Below are 9311 nucleotides of genomic sequence, written 5' to 3' on the forward strand. Positions count from 1 at the left end.
TTCAATAGCTTGTCCTTAAAAAATATTAATTATAAAGTTAAATTGCAAATTTGTTATTGTAAATAACTTATTATAAATATATGTAATTAAGATTGAAAAATATTCACTTACTATTTTCTCAATTACTGGTATGGCCACTTCATCAAAGGTGCCGTCCTTTTTTTCCCTTGCTTTCTTCCACAATATGCTTCGATCAATAGTTTCAGTTGATCCACTTGTAACCATCTTTCAAAATAGGACAATGTATAATATAATTATCATATAACCCTATTATGTATTATGCATAAAATAAATAAAAAACAATTAATAGGCTTACACTTACCATCTCTTCCTCAAGACCGGCATATCCTTTCCTACTTAGATGGTGATTATAAATGTTTCTCTTTCTTCTTTCTTTTTGAATTTCTCGATATTCCTATAAATTAAAATTTTATAATTAATGAATGTGAATAAGAGGTATGTAAAGAGTCTTAATTATACCTTAAAGTTGTCAGACAATCTATCTTTGACAAATATTGTCCAATCTTCATCATCAATAAAAGTATATTGAATTGGTGGTCTTTTGAGGAGCTCCGATTGGTCTTCGAAAGGAAGAATGTACTTCACTGTTAGCAAGTTCTTAAAAGACCGAAAGCATTTTCCCATTGTTAACATACAATTCCTCCTGCTTTTATGATTTAATGAAAAAGCAGTCTGCACATTAATACCAAACTTTAGTAATTTCAAGAGGTTAAGAATGATAGACATTTTGCATCAAAGTAATTTAAATAAGAAATGGTTACCTCAATGTTGTCCCATAACTTATCCTTCAACTGTTTAGGTACAACATGCCAAGTTTTATATCTTATTGGCACCATAGTGCGTGCTAACACGCCTAAGTAGCTTGTTAGATGAACTGCTGATTCTCCTATGAAAATGCCATCAAGATTGTACTTAACTGGCAACTTAACCCCCTTGCTTTTGTTTTTTATAATCATATGCTTCTATGTCATCCCTCTGTACTTCCTTTTTATGGGTTTTTCTCCTTTCTTTGTCTCCATTCTTGTAACAAAAAAAATAAAAAATGATCAAGATTAGTTAAAATTATATTGCATATAACCTAGTCAAAGAATAATTGTAAAACATAACTTTTCAAAGAAACAAATCCATAATCATTGCACAATGAAATGCAATAGATCATGAATTCAATAGATCTTTTTAGAATTGTTCATCATATAACAAGGATAACACTTCATTTAAACTTTTTTTTGTCCCACTTTGTTTAACATTTCATTTATTTTAAGCAACCCAAGGGCCTTTGTATAAGAAAGCTAAATTTGCAGTAGGAATTTCCTATAAGAATCAACATGGAAGGAGCACGTGGTTTCAATAAGTTCATCAAGTCTATAAGAACTTATGAAAGCTTTTGGACTATCGGTTTGTGTTACATTAAGTTTGGAAAACACAACATGCATATTGATAATAAAAAATTTCATAATTTTTTTACTCACAAACATAACTAATTTAGTATCTTCCATGCACAATTTATGGAAAAGGTTTTAGTAAATATGTTATTGGGAGATGTTAAAGAATGGTCAATATTTTGTGCAAAAAAATAAAGAAAGGATAAAAATTACCTATTTTGTGGCTGTTGCAACCCATTCCATGGCCTTTATTCATACATTAGCATTAAAATATAGCTACATAGAGGATTTATTCTCAATCCAAATCCCCTCACAATCGCCTCACATACATGTTGCATCTGAGTCATCCATTACATCAAACGCTTCAATTTGTGGCAATGCCCCTATAAAGGGATGGTGTTCAATCGAATTGTCAACAAAGTCTTCACCTCCTTCCATATCCAAGAAATCTTTTTGAGGAGTTGAGAAAACAACCGACCATCTTGGATCAAGTTGGTCTTGCACATAAAATACTTGCTTAGCTTGGGATGCCAAAATGAAAGGATCTGATTTATGAGCAATTTTGCTAAAGTCAACTAATGTAAAACCAAGATCATCAACTTTTATGCCATTTTTATTATCAACCCAATCACACTTGAAAACTGGTATCCTAAACATGGTATAATCAAGGTCCCAGATCTCGGTAATAATGCCATAGAAACAAAGCTCACCAAACACTGGATTTTGATCCTTTGCACTTGCGATTTGCATTGTTGAAGCTACAATACTAACTCCACTATTTTGGGTAGCTCGTAAGTCATCTTGTTCCTTGGTATGGTATCGACACCCATTAATGACATATCCATGATATTTAGAGACATAATGGCTAGGACCATGAGCTATCCACTTAAGGGTTTCAGATATAGGTTCATTATTACCAATTGCAGCTTCAATCTGTAATTATAAATAATAGTTATTATGTATGTTAAACATTAGTAAAAAGAATACTTCACATTTTAACACCATTCCAATACCTTTTTTCTCAACCAATAAGTAAAAGTCCGTAGGTGTTCATCTTGGAGCCACTTTTGTCTTTTTGATTGACGAGGATTTTTCAATTTCAACCATTCCATGTGCTCTCTATGTAATTATTTATAAGAAATTCAAAGTTAATGTCTTAAAGTTATTTTAAGTATCAGACACAAATATTAAGTGTTAGTGGTTCTTACTCAATATAAGGTTGAACAATAGTTGTATTCTCTAAAACATAATGATGTGCATGTAACCACAAATTGGAATCAATTGTCACAACTTGACCTCCAGGTATTGGTGCCCCAACTTTTTGGTCAATGTTTGCACTAATAGGAATCCCAATCGCATCTACATTTGATAAATACTCTGTACAAAATTCAATAGCTTCCTCTGCAATATAGCATTCAGCGATACAACCTTGGGCCATTACGATTTCGTACATACCCTTTCAAAACTTTCATGAATCTTTCAAATAGGTACATCCACCTTAGGTAAACTGGTCCACAAAGTCTCACCTCCCTTACAAGATGTACAGTAAGATGAAACATGATATCAAAGAAGGAAGGTGGAAAGTACTTCTCAAGCAAGCATAATGTCACCACCAAATCATTTTGTAACTTATCTAGTGCAGACACATCAACCACTTTGCTACACAGAGCATTGAAAAAAAAACTCAATCTGCAAATAGCATGCCTTACATGCTTTGGAAAAATGGATCGTAATGACATTGGCAATAACTGTTGCATTAATGTATGATAGTCATGCGATTTAAGACCATAAAGCTTCAAGTCTTCCATTGACACAAGGTTTCTCATGTTAGAGCAATAACCTTCAGGAACCTTTAATTGTGATAAAGTTTGGCAAAAAACCTTTTTCTCCACTTTAGATAACGTATAACATGCAGGTGGGAGATAAGTTCGATTTGATTCAAACCTTGGCCCCAATTCACACCTTAAGCCCATCTCTAGCAGTTCTAGGCGAGAATTAAGTCCATCTTTCGTCTTACCTGGAATGTTGAGTAAGGTACCAATGATGCTTTCACAAACATTCTTCTCTATGTGCATTACATCCAAGCTATGACGAACATGTAGGTATTTCCAATACTCAAGATCAAAGAATATGGACTTCTTTTTCCAACAATTTGTAGTATTGACATTCAACTTGCCTCGGGAGTTTTTATTTTTTCCCCATGAATTAGAAATGACATCAATTTTCCTTAGGATTTCCTCTCCACTCAATGGTTGCGGAGGTGAGCTAAACTCTTGTTTACCATTAAATGCCTTCTTTTGTTTCCTAAAAGGATGGTTGCAAGGAAGAAATCTTCTGTGACCTGTATATGAGTTTTTTTCCCATGCTTCAATCTGTGAGAGAATGTATCTTCCCCACATATGGGGCATGCAAAATATCCTTTAACTACACAACCAGATAAGTTTCCATATGTAGGAAAATCATTGATTGTCCATAGTAGAACAACTCTTAATGTAAAGACCTCTTGCTGATGCACATCATAACATTCAACCCCTACATCCCACAACATTTTTAAGTCATCCAATAATGGTGCTAAATAAACATCAATGTCATTTCCAGGTTGTCGTGGACCTGATATTAATAAAGATAGCATCATAAACTTCCTTTTCATGCACAACCAAGGAGGAAGGTTATAAATGACCATTATAATAGGCCAACAACTATGTCTACTGCTCATTGAACTATGAGGATTTATACCATCTGCTGAAATGGCAAGTCTAAGGTTTCTAGGTTCTGAAGTAAAATCAGGTCATCTGTGATCAACTAGCTTCCATGATGGGGAGTCAGATGGATGATGCATTTTACCATCAAATTATTTTTCTTGAGCATGCCATATGAGGTCTTTTGCAATTTTTGGGGACTGAAACAATCTTCTAAATCTTGGAATAGGAGGAAAATACCACACTATTTTTGTAGGGACTCCCTTCCTCTTTTTAGTACCTGTTCCATCTAACTTCCACCTTGAAGTTCCACAAGTAGGACAAGAAGTTGCATCATTCAACTCATTTCTATACAATATGCAATCATTGGGACATGCATGTATTTTCTCATATTCCATTCCCAATGTATTCAATGTTTTTTTTGCTTCATACATAGACAGAGACAACTCATTGTTTAGAGGCAACATATCTCCAAGAATACTTAAAAGCTCTGAAAAGCTTTTATCAGACCATCCATATCGTGCTTTCAGGTTGTATAATTTGACCAATGCAGATAACTTTGTAAAGTTTCTACAACCAGGATATAAAGGTTTTTGAGCATCTTCAAGTAATGTTTCAAAGAATTTTGGGTCATTCTTACTATCATCATATGCAACTTGAACCATTTCTATTGTACTATCCACATCGTTAAATTCAACTGTATGATGCCATTCTGCCCTACTAGTTGGTGGTCCACTTGGAGCAGCGTCTCCATGCCAATACCATGTATGGTAACTCTGATCAATTCCATAGAAGAATAAATGTTCTCTAATTTTTTGAGGAGTGTGGAATATCATATTACCACACTGAAGGCATGGACATTTAATGGAGTTTTTATATGTGGAATATTGTAATGCAAATGCGATAAAGCTTTCTACCCCATCTGCATAATCCTTTGATCTCCTATCCTTTGACATCCAAGAACGATCCATTTGATGTACAAGAGATAAACACAACTCCTAGATACCACCAACAACTAAAGTTATTAATAAAATCTTATTAATAGGCTTAAAATATATAATATACCAAATTAAAATTTCCCACATTGTCACAAAACTTAGACCAATCCAAAAAACGACAATGTGCAAGTCATCTAACAATAAGCATATGACAAGAAACATAATTAGTATATTAGGTTATTCAATATTAGCATAAAAAATGGATCTTAGTTCATTCATGATGTTTGCTTTATTCATGAATAGGAATGAAAAGCAAGATCTAACTTTTAGTCTTCTCTTATATTATTGAATACACCAAGTTTGAAAATTTTAAAAACACATAACCACATGAGACAATGATAACATGAACTAAAACAATTAACGAATGGAACTAAGATTCGAATGAATAGAAGCAAGTGATTTATACATGATTTAGGCATTCTAACATCTCCAACATCCTTAATTAGGTGGTGGTTCCTATCCCATATAGGAATACATAATCCCTATGTGTCAATTGCCAATATACTTAAATTCATTTTAAAGAAATTTCGGCAGCATTTCCCTATAGTTCTCCAAGTACACAAAATGGATAAGGCACAATATGTGACCTTGTCCAAATATGCACCTAGAGAACAAGAAGAAAGACTACCAAATTTTCTAAAAATTGAATTAAGAACAAGCAATTAACTTCATAGATATCATGTTTTCCTATACTGTTCAACTGGACAATTCAAACATCATTTGCAGAGAAAAGATCTTTATCACATGGAAGACAAATTTAGTAGTTGTCAACTTGAAACTGGCTTAAATATACCCACATTTCACATTTTGACAACTTATTGTCTTAGTATGTAATAAGAGAAACTTCTGTCTCACAATGATACTTGAATGGGAATTCTAAGGTTTCATGCATGCATAGTTGATTAAAACTAAAACATAAATACTTATTAAAATATTACATCTAGTTATGTATTATAAATTATTCATATCAATTGCAATGGTGAGAATAGGAAAATATTGTTTGTAAGCATCACATTTTAGGCCTAAGTTCACAAACTTGGCTAAATCCATTAAAGACCCACTACATAAAGTTCATGTTAAAATTGGTTCATCTCCAACCCCCAAAATGATTTATCAAAGTTACTCATTTTTTAGAGTTTTGATTAATTAGATAATCAATATAGATACATATAATTTGTATTAAAATAATATCATGATATTTTTTTCATTTTGTTTTTAGGCTTAGACTTGGGTAGATTTCCCAAGTAAGGCTAAAGTAGAGCTAAGCCGCACCTTGACATGTGTTCTACTTATGTTGGGGGTGACCATTCTAGTTTGTGGTCATAAGTGGGGTGTCAAATCTCAATTAGTTTATTGAATAGATGAACCAAACATGACGTTATTATTAATTAGATAACATGTTGTGTAACCCATTTAAAAATGAAGTTGAATAGCATCTTTTGTAACATAAGCAATGAAACCTATGTCAGATTGTGAAGCTTAAATTAGTAGTAAATGTTGCACTTCGCTCGGGATGTCGGGGGTCGAGCTGCCCAGTCAGCTCGCGGGGATCGAGCTGCCCGGTTAGCTCGCTGGGGTTGAAGGGGGCAGCGCCCCCTGAAGAAATTTTTTTTATTTAATTTGAAAGCCACATGATTCTGCTCATAGGCAGCAATTATTGAGTTCCATGACACTACATCCCTTAATAAAAATTGTTGAAAAACTTTCTATGAATTCCAAGAACCCATATCTCGAAATGGCATTTCATCAAACAAGTTATAGGCAGTACCTACAACTACATGGAAAACAAGCTCCTTTCGGCATGAACCATTGTACACAAATGGAACAACACTAGAACCATTTCCAAATCTTCTAGAGAACATAAGAACCAGAGAACAAAAACAGAGGAGAGACACAACTGAGCCTAAAAACAAAGGTATAGTATCTTTTTATCGGAGATGCAAACCAAGAAAATAACTGATAATAAACAAAAACCACAACAGATTTACAAGCATTCACACTCAAATCCCAAAAATCAATAGTGAAGAATGTGAATCCATGGGAAAACGAGAACATATGGGCTCGTACCCGAAAACTCTCTCTTCTGGGTTTTTTCTTCTCCATTTTTTTCTTTCCTCTGTTCCTTTGGTTCTTCGACCTTTCCTCCTTGCTTACCTCTTCAACCGAAGGCACCTGCTTTTGCTGTCTTTTGCCTCTCCCAACCTACGAATCTAAAAAAACCCTAGCTTTCTCTCATATCTCCATTCATTTCCTTTCTCTCAATCCAGCACCCAAATAGTCAAATCGGTGGAACATCCATGAATGCTATCTTCTTGATTTGGAGTAAGAACTTCATTTTCTCAATCGAAATTGGATGGAGCTTGCTGGTTCAGTTAGAGACAGATTTGGTAATGAAACTTGAGTGTGGGCATCGGGTATGGAAAAGGCTTTATTACATTTATCTCTTTTTTTTTAATTGAAAAATGTGAGTAATTATAAAATGAACAGAAAATGACGCTTTTAAAAGCGCCAAGGTTGAGGTTTTCCTACAATGGCACTTAAAAAAGCATCATTATTTGAAATGCATTGTACAATGACGCTTTTAAAAGCGCCAAGGTTGAGGTTCTCCTACAATGGCACTTAAAAAAGCATCATTATTTGAAATTCATTGTACAATGACGCTTAAAAAAGCGCCATTATTTAAAAACGTCATTATTTCTCCCATTAAAGCGCCAAGATAATGCAAGCGTCATTAATACCCATTTTTGAGAATAAATAATGGCACTTTATATAAGCGTCAAGAAAAAAAGCGTCATAAATTACATTTTTTGTAGTAGTGCCAAGTCTTCACAATGTGATCGATGGCAATGTTTACGGTTGAAATTGCAGTCTTTGTTGGTGGGGTTTCCCAAGTTCTTAAATGGTGGGCCTTCTTAATCATCTTCAGATTTCTTTAGAGGTGTGACATAGATATCTTGGAGCAGCAACACTTGCTGTTATAGTTATTTATGGTCTTGTCATTTTGTTTCTCTCCAGAGTCTAGTGTCGAGCTTTCTCTTCCTTTAGAATTTTGTTGTCACTTCAAACAGTGAATATGATTGATTCATTTATACATTAATCAATTGAAGATATTTGGATCCTTTCCTGTTAAATATCTACTTGTGCATGTGAGTTTTGATTCATGGATCAGTTTCAGCCTTGTCAAAAGCAAAAGCAAAGGCAAAAGCTAAACTGCACATATCATGTACAAAAACAAGGAATTTCTATTGAAACTAGTCAAAATCAGAGTATTCTTTGTTACCCAGCTTCTTAAAAAGTTGTTGCTTGGCCCATGGAAAGTAAACAATCCCTTGAACTGTGGAACAGTTTTGGATGAGTTTGGCTAAATGATCACATTCCACCAGTTCACTATGATTTACACTGTAACATAATCACCATGTTCACTGAAAAAATAGGAATAAGTCATACATAGAAACCCTAAAGTTCATGTATAAATGTTATAACAAGCAGTAGAAAACTAGAGAATTGCAGCAACAGCAAAGAAGGAGAACACACAGGAGCCTAAGAGGACTGAGAGGTTTAGAATTGCTTTATTTTGCTTACCTGTGCCTGAAGTTGGTCCATTGTACTTCGATATCTAGAATAGAACACTTCTGGCAATAGCAGTTTGATCCAACCTCTCATTTGAAAGAGGTAGTCTTTTCTTCCAACAGCTCCCGATTTTATTTGCAAACCTCAGGTCCTCAAAAATAGAAACTGCACAGTAGTCTCCAAGACCCAATCCCTGGGTTGGCAATATGGTATTAGATGTGTGCTTGAAGCTCTCCCATATGCTGGGAGACTTTCCATCTCCAACATGGCACCATGCCTTGCTTTGCTGCTCATGTTACCAATCTGAGACTCCATGGGGAACAAGCTGTCCATTGGTGGTAAGCTCAACTTTTGACCGTCTGGGCATAGGGTAACTTCCATTTGCAGTCCAGATAGCAACAAGGAATAGATCGTTTTCACCTGGAGAGGGTCGGAATCCAAATGCAAAACCACGAGAAGGCGAAGCCCATGTAGAGTTGTCATCAGTGGCATAGAGAGATGAACCCAAGCTTATATTGTTAACTAAACTTTTATCAACTTTATGTGGAAATAATTATTTTTAAAAAATAATTTTGGATATATAAAACAAAATAAATATAAGTACTAAAATAATTATCATATTTTTACCTTGATTTATGATA

General features: G+C 34.3%; 1 long non-coding RNA gene across 1 annotated transcript; it reads right to left on the reverse strand.

Moving 5' to 3' along the window:
* Positions 1–238: 238 nt before the first annotated feature.
* On the reverse strand, positions 239–890 carry LOC117915407. Its single transcript, XR_004651382.1, has 3 exons — positions 783–890; positions 481–693; positions 239–415 (listed from the first exon to the last, which is right to left on the reverse strand). It is a non-coding gene; the product is annotated as an uncharacterized LOC117915407 (long non-coding RNA).
* Positions 891–9311: the final 8421 nt, after the last annotated feature.

This window comes from Vitis riparia, chromosome 5, assembly GCF_004353265.1.
Source record: "Vitis riparia cultivar Riparia Gloire de Montpellier isolate 1030 chromosome 5, EGFV_Vit.rip_1.0, whole genome shotgun sequence".
Lineage (NCBI taxonomy): Eukaryota > Viridiplantae > Streptophyta > Magnoliopsida > Vitales > Vitaceae > Vitis > Vitis riparia.